General features: G+C 41.8%; 1 long non-coding RNA gene across 1 annotated transcript; it reads left to right on the forward strand.

Moving 5' to 3' along the window:
- Positions 1-502: 502 nt before the first annotated feature.
- LOC135296275 (uncharacterized) lies at positions 503-6,996 on the forward strand. The gene is made up of 3 exons (XR_010358338.1): positions 503-611; positions 3,145-3,276; positions 6,029-6,996. It is a non-coding gene; the product is annotated as an uncharacterized LOC135296275 (long non-coding RNA).
- Positions 6,997-8,388: the final 1,392 nt, after the last annotated feature.

Raw genomic sequence — 8,388 nt, forward strand, 5'->3', positions numbered from 1 at the left:
TCATCTTTAGAATTCTTTTCAGTGACTGGGATCCTTCTTGGATTTTATGTATGTGCTTTATTTTGAACTTAGGATGAACCCAAAGAGACTCAAATTTGTCTGAGAAACTGGTGGGATGTACAAGAAAGGATTTGTACCCCTTTACATTTCTGACACTTTGGGCTGGAGACAGAGAATGATACCTAAATACAAGCTGCTAATTCAATTTCAGATAGCAGATGGCTCAGATGACTCAAATGTCCTAGGGCGTTTAAACTCCATGGCCCTTGCAATGACACTGAATATTTACGTTCAGGTAACTGATTCCCAGCTCAAGGAGGTGGGTTTAAGACACCTGAAGTAAGGTAGCTGAACATGGGTGTTTATGTGTGAGCTGGGTGCCAAGCTTACATTAGAGCCAGCAGGGCTCCTTTCAAACCAGTAGTTGGAGGCACACTACCCAAGGCTGCACATCACCCCACATCTTATTTTTAATTTTCATAAAGAATATGTAGTTGTTGTGGTTTGACACTGGGAAAGCACCAGGCCACAAAAGCCACTCCTGAACCTTCCCTGCCACAGCTGGGCGGAGGAGAGAAAAAAAAAAATTAACAATGGTTCATGAGTTAGAGGTAAGGACTGGGAGAAAACACTTCAAGAGCAACACAGGCTCAGCTTAAAGGCACAAAGTGAATTTATTACTAAAGGAGTCAGAAGAGGATAATGAGAAGTAAAGCAATCCCTTAAAACACCCTTTCCTTCCCCAGCCCCCTTCCTCCTTCCCATTGACAGCACCGGGAGACAGGGTATGGGGGTTTGGTCAGTTCATCACTGAGATTTTCTTCTGCTGCTCTGGGAGAGCAGTCCTTCCCCTGTGAGGCCGTGGGGTCTCTCCCACAGGAGGCAGCTCTCCATGAACTCCTCCAGCATGGGTCCAACCTCACGAGCAGCAGCCAGACCTCACCTGCTGCAATGTGAGTCCCTCCCACGGGCCCACATCCCTCCCAAACCTGCTGTGACGTGGGTCTCTCTTCCACAGGGTGCAGTCCTGCAAGGACAGGCTGCTCCAGGCTGGAAACAGAGCCCTCTCTCCCCACCGGGTCTGCCACTGAACCACAGCCTCTTCCAGGCATCCATGTGCTCCAGCATGGGCAGCTTCCCCATGGGCTGCAGGTGGATCTCTGCATCCCCCATGGATCCCCATGGGCTGCAGGGGCACAGCTGTCTCACCATGGCCTGAAGAAGAATCTCAGCTCTGGAGCCTGGAGCACCTCCTCCCCTCCTTCTCCACTGACCTTGGTGTCTCCATGTTGTTTGCCTCACGTGTTCTCACCTCCTCCTCTTCTCAGACTAGAAAAAAACTGTGTGTGGCCACTTTGTTTTGATTTTCTTCTTAAATCTGTCATCACAGAGGCATTGCCAACCTCTCAATTGGCCCAGCTTCCGTCAGCAGCATGTCCATCTCCTGCTGGACCTGGTGGAAGCTTCTAACAGCTTCTTACAGAAGCCACATCCGTGGCTCCCCCACTACCAAAAACAAGGCCGCGCAAAACCAACACAGCAATTTACCTTGTATGCCACACTGGGGCTAGAAGAAATCACTCCTCAGCCAGAGCTGTGCCGCAGGCAGTGTGCCATTGTCCTCTTTTCAAGCAAAGTGGATTTTCATGTGCATTTATTTGCTGGGAGTCAGGTGGGCTGTAGAATTAGCCAGAGCCATACAAAAGCCTCGCACCAAGATCCCACCATGCAAGGCCCCATAGCACATTCCCACTTGTAGGCTTCTTGTCCTTCTTGGTCCTGGCTGTCATGGGATCCCACACTTCTGCAGCTCAGCAACAGCACTGTCCCTGGAAAACAGAGCTGGGGGTGCACTGGCCCTTCCAGGAAGGAGGAGGTCTGGCCACAGGATGGTGGAAGCCCTGGGGCAGGGCTGGCTGGCGATGCCTGACTGCCTCATGTGCTGAGCAGAGCGTGGCAGTGCCCTTGGCACAGATACAGGGTTCACACAGCACCGCTGAGAGCTGAGGGCAGGGCATGCGCCAGACACAGGAGGTGGTAAGTTCTGGGGCAGACACAGACTCACCACAAACAGGTTTTTCTCTTCAGGATGCTGGGTATACCCAGCTAGATGTGCCAAACTCAATGATTATTAAAATTTTAAATATCACTTTTCACTGAAACTTGAATTTTGGTGCAATGTGAAAAACTGGTTGAGGTGGGAGAGGATCGCATCTGGACATTTTTATCATGCAGTCTATATTGAAATGGGGAATAGTTAGGCTCAGAACCATGTTAACTATTTTGAGCCTCTAAAATATACCCACATCTTAGGTGTTGTAAACCAATATCTGACTAGATATATATCAGGTATGTATTTCAAATCTATAATTATTACTAAGATGCTGAAGATAATGTCCCAACAACCAACAATTCCCAAAAAACTAACCAATTTATTTTTCCATGGGAAATGCCTTAAGAAAAGTGAACAGACTAAATAATTTTTACCAGCTTAATTTTTCTCCTAGGGGAATGTTGAAAACCACTTTTAAACATCACTCTCATCTATCAATATGCAGCACATCACAGGAATGTGAAGTTTGAATAATATCTTCCCATTGCTACAAAAGTAGCAATGGGAAGATATTATTCAATAAACATTTATACAGCAGAACAAATTCTAAAAAGCATTTTTTCTTATGTTTTCTGCATTGTGGACTTTTTCTCTGGAAAGATGTGAACAGTGTCTTAACATTGAATCACAGCTAACAAAATTACTTGCAAAGAATTGGACTTAGATGGCTTTTTTCCTTAATGCACCAAAAGTGTGACTTGCTTCATGGAGAGAAAGGGAAGGGGTTGTAGGAAAGGTGTTTCTTCACAACATGGCTAAGGTGAGAGCTGTTGGTGCCTAGCACACAAATGTCAATGGGCTGAACAGCAGAAACAACTGGCCTTGACAGAGCTGAAGTCCCTTCCCTGTGGCTGCCCGTGATGTCTGGCAACCACCATTCACTGCCACCCCAGCAAATGGTGTTGAAGAACTCAGGACGTTCTGACAGTGCAAACTTAAATCAAAGACAATTATTTATCTTGCATCATTCCCAAAGATGGCATTGCTATGTGACTCTGTTGCAACCTTTATTGGATTTTTTTTTCTGTCAGATGAAAGAAGGACAGGAAAAGTAGATGAAAGTAGAACAGGAGGATATGGGTTTGAAGAGCAAGGCAGGAGAAAGGAGAGTTACTGTCAAAGATGAAAGAAAAATATTAAAATTCTGCTGAAAAACATCTAAAGTAAGTTCCGTCCCAAAATTATAAGAAAATAAATAAGACTGGTACTAAACTCTTGTTTTAATAAGTAGTTTGGACGGCCCACTCTTACTTGTGGGACAAATGAAGTTTGTAAATTACTGATATTGGGGATAGTTGAAATTCCTTTGTGCTGTGAGGCCAGATTAATGTCAGCTCATATCTGTACTCTTCTTGTAGGTCTTTCAGAGTAATTTTCAGAGTTACTGAAAACAGTATATCTATATGCAGGTATCTGTATATCAGTATCTGTATATAGGTATGAGGAGAAATAGCAAAGCTCAATTGTAAACAGCATTTATGATTATTTATTGTACTTGATAATCTAGATGCAATACAAGTATTATGTGTTTAGTAACAACCCAACACTTAGCTCCTAAAGAGGTTTCAGAAGTAGGTATCATAACCCTGTTCTTCATCTCAAGAGGGATGATTGCCTACTTCAGGTTTTTGTAGTGGCAGCAAAACTTCCAAACGTAGTTTTCTGTTTCTAAATGTCAGGGTGAAATTGTCAGACAAGTTCATCTGGAATTTCACTCTGTGAAAAGACCTATAGTATCATCTAGATCAGGAAAAACACTCTAAATTTAATACATTAGTCAGCCACAGTCCTGGGGAAAGAAATGCACATCAGCTTCTACCAATTCAATCTGTGGAGAGTTTCTTAGGGAAAAACATGTAAGCAATTGTGGGAGCACAACTTTAGCTTTAGATACCTATTTTAACCAACCGCAGAATATTTTGGTGAAAACACTTTGATACACTTTGAAGACTGTGATCTCATTTTCATCACTTCTAAAAGAACTGTCATATAATTTTCTTTTTTTAACAGCACTTATTTATACTTTAAAAGGCCTCAATTAACCTCTCTTCTTTGAGTTACACTCAATTAATTTTCACCCAAAAGTTATTAAAAATACTTAAGTCTTCCTAATTTAGTTAATCAGTCTGAAGTCTGATAACCACCTCAAACACAGAAGAGAGGAAACATCTAACACCCTTACAGAAAATTACTAGACATTATGCAGTAATAATATCCAGAAGACACTTTAAACACTCCCAAACAAATTTCCTTGGGTAAATCTTTTTCCTTCAAAACAAATATTGTAGGGCTATTTTGAAACCACTTTTATTATATTACTTTTGGTAGAAAAACTATAAAGACATATTTTAAATAAGCAGAAACCATAAAGAATTCCCAGCACTAAGTTATTTTTAAATGCCTTGAAGGTACAGTGGGGACAGAAAAGGAAAAAAAGCTAAGAAGGGGAGAAAAAGAAGGGAAAAAGTCATCTGTGTCATGCTATACCTAGTAAATATTGCAAGGTTAGATTCCTCAATCTACTATAGTAATCCTGCTACAGAAATTTGTGCGTTATGGATCCTGCAATGTTTCCCACTTCTGCTGATACAGGCACCTTTTGGGTAGCTGGCACTTTTGCTGCCATGGGAACTGGAGGGCAACTGTGGCAAGCACTAGCTGGGATTCCTTTGCAGATGGAAAACATCCCCCTGAAAAAATATATTAATCTATCCCTTACTGAAATTCCCTATTTTAAGAAAAAATTTAGTTCTTCTGCTGCCTTGAGAGGGTGACCTGGAACAGAGCTAAGAGAAGAAAGTAGGTATTTATTGAAAGACCTTAAAAGGATACTCCTTGGGCAGCACAAGAGCCTGGCCAGGGCCACATGTGAGATGGACCTAAAATGGTCATAAAATGGACAACTGATCACGAGGTTTCACACTTTTAGAAGTCTTGGTCCATTTGCGTATTGGGGTTAATTGTTCAATTACAGCTTCAGGTTGTGAAGTCCCATCCTTCTTGTTTTCTCTCTTCATTCTGCCATTGTTTATGCTTTTTCGGCCTGAAGCTTGTAACGGTTGTCCTTGGTCTAAACTGGAAAAGGATTGTTTTGTCTACCTACTCTGTGAAGAGAGCTTACTAACAGTCAATATGAATGTCAGAGCCACACACCTAGGCAGCACAGAATCTAAAAAATATGAAAGCTAAAACTTAAGGCATCATTCCTCATAAGAAGTCACCAGAATATGATTTAAGTAATCATAAACTTCAAATATTTTAGCATGAAATATATTCCTATATCTTAGGACCAGAACATTGTACTCTTTTGCTGCTCTGGATAAAATCTCACCTCTTGAAGTAGATTGCTATTTTGCTGGTCAGTTCAAAAGGAAGAAGAATTCCTATACTGAGCAGTTCTTTGTTCTAAAAGTACTGAAATAGTCCATGAAGTAAGGGCTTAATCATCATTAACGAAGACAACCACAGCCTTCAGCCATTAATAACTGAAGCTATACCTTCACGATACAAAAAAATGAAAATTGTCCTTGCACATATAAGCTCTAAAAAATAGATGTTCAAAATCCAGAGGAAATAGTAAAATGCTTTGAGTGATTAAACAGACTGACATCTGAGTATCCATTAAAATAAAGGGTTTAAATAAAAATTGCAGATTAGAACATGCACCCCAGATTCTTTCTTGGTCAAAAAGGAAAATAGAAATCAAGTACACCATTTTTTCAAAAGAAATGAAAATACAGGAATCCTGTCCCTGCAGCAAGGGCAGAACAATGCCTCAGACAGTCACACAGGCTTCTATCTGGTAGAAGAAGATACATGCATCTGGGGGTGGCTTATCAATAGAAAAGAAATGAATAAAAGAGTTAACTGGGAATGTGAGGATATGAGGGTGTCCGCCTCTGCTTGTTTTTCCAGTTGGAATTCTCTACATCCTGATCTGGAGCCAGCCTGGCATCTGGAACCAATTCAAGAGAAGCATGAAAAGCTTTGAAGAAAAGTTAGTTCTAACCTGGCTGCTGTTCCTGGAGGAGACAATGCTTTTGTCTGCTACCAGCTCACTGGCTTGCCATCCACAGGAGCTGTCTGTAGCTCTCACTACCTGTTCTAAACAAAAGGTTTGCAATGCAGAAAAGGGAACACAAGGAATTGGAAAAACGAACACAGAAATATGGTGTGTTGAAGACCCTGTGCTTCAAATAAGCAATTCAAAATCCAAATTGAACTCCCCCAAGGAAGAAAACTCACAATTTGCACAGTCAGGTCTATTCACTGTCATGAGGTTCCTCTGGTAGTCCCTCAAAGCCACCCGCCACAGAACAGGGATGGCAGATCACTTGGGATTCCCTTGGCATGTGGGTTTTTCAGGGTCTGACATTTGATTGTACTCTCCATTCTTTATAAATAAAAATGCTGTACAAATTTTTTACAAGAATGCTAATCTGTGTGTGCATGTGTTATGTATATAATAATGTGTATGTACACTAAATTGTAACATTTAATATGTTATGCTAATTTATCTTTGCTATATATTAGATGTGAAAAGCATTGCATAATTCTAGAAAACTGTCTAAACCAACCTTTGAATCACTGCTGATTATTTTTCAATGATTTAAGAAGTTGAGTGATACATCGAAAACTGACATTTTTCTGATGCCTTTTGTAGGTATTGCTATCCCCAGGCAAGACACCTGTTAGATGCCCCTGTTATCAGAGGGGTGCCTTATTCCCTAGAGCGCACAGGGACAGGCATCAAACCTCTCAGCAGAAGCTGCAGAGGAATACATTTCCCAAGCTCTTTACTTCATGGAGGCCACAGGACATGTGCATGGTGATGGCAGGTCATGCACAGACAGGCACATTCTCTCTCTGGTGCTCCTCACCCCTTTCCACTCATGTATCCATTTGCACCTCTTCACTAAATCATTGCCATTCTCCACATAAAGACCTGGGAGGCTCAGGATGCTTCACAGTGCCCCTCCTGACAGCACCAGCTCTGGAAAGAGCAGGAACAGTCCATGTAGACAGAGGAATTTAGGCAACTTGGCTCTCAGAGATATTTCATGGGAGGCCTGATTGAGGACATGTTGCCAACAAATTACCTCTCTGCCAATCTTTATCTCTAGTGCTGGTTTGCAGCACACTGGCAGTAGGCAAAGGACACTGTTCCCAGCTGGAGATGACAGAGATGCTCTCTCAGATGACACAACACTTTTTCCCTCTCTCTCTTTCCTTCTGCAGAAAGTAAAAACACAGCTGTCAGCTCGTGATGCAAAGCCAGGTCCCAAGCAAGGTCCTCCCCCACCTCCAGCATGATGTGGCTGGCAGTCAGGATCTCAGTGAAGGAGTCCCCACCACTGCATTTCCCTGTCCCAGTCAAAGCAGGGAGTATATCCATGCGTTCTGCCACTCCTGGGTCACCAGGCCCCTCAGAAATAAGGTGCCCTCTTCCTAAATATGGAAAAGGGAGAAAATGAGAAGAAGGGAGAAGAAACGAGGACGAGGAGGATGGGCTTCTGTAAATGCTGTCTTTTCTTCTGGACTTGACAGTTTCTACAAAGTCAGAGGTGGTGAAGGCAGGGAGCTCTGCCCACAGCCCTGCCCACAGCCTCCCATCCTTTGTGGATGGCAGTAGTGCTTTTCTGATGGAGGGTGGAAGGGTTGGTCACCAGCCAGTCACTTGGTTTGTTTGCAGAAAGACATGGATAATATTTAGGAAGTAGAAGGGGCACAACAGTTACTAGACATGTCTTTCATTATTATTTAAATATTTTCAAAGTTTACTAGTTGTTTAATGCAAAAAAACTGGGGAGAACTGGTGCCAGATTTGACACCAGCAGGTATTTGGATGGGAATTACTGACAGAAAGTTACACTGCTTTTTAAGATAAATTTGGTGCCTGACACAACAAAGGTTACCATTATTGCTGCAGAAAATAAAGTTTAGTGAAGTATGAGAAAATACTGGAAATTAATATTTATGTGCAAGAAGATTAACTGGGAAGCCTAAGAAACAAATTACTGTGTTTCCTTCACTTCATTTGCTATTCTATATCTTGTATTTTCATGTAGAGAAATTAGACATAGTTTTTTATATTTAGGCCTAACTTGGAGATGATCCCACAACATTTTTAAGGGAGTGTTCTTCTACTTGTAGATTAGTCTTATTTGGATATCACACCTATGTGACAGTGAACATGTTTTTTTATTCAATAGTCATGAAAGATCACTTATGATGTAGAAGAAACAATGCTGATATTTCTTCTATGCCCTTTAATA

This window comes from Passer domesticus, chromosome 3 (assembly GCF_036417665.1).
Source record: "Passer domesticus isolate bPasDom1 chromosome 3, bPasDom1.hap1, whole genome shotgun sequence".
In the NCBI taxonomy this organism is placed as follows: Eukaryota; Metazoa; Chordata; class Aves; order Passeriformes; family Passeridae; genus Passer; species Passer domesticus.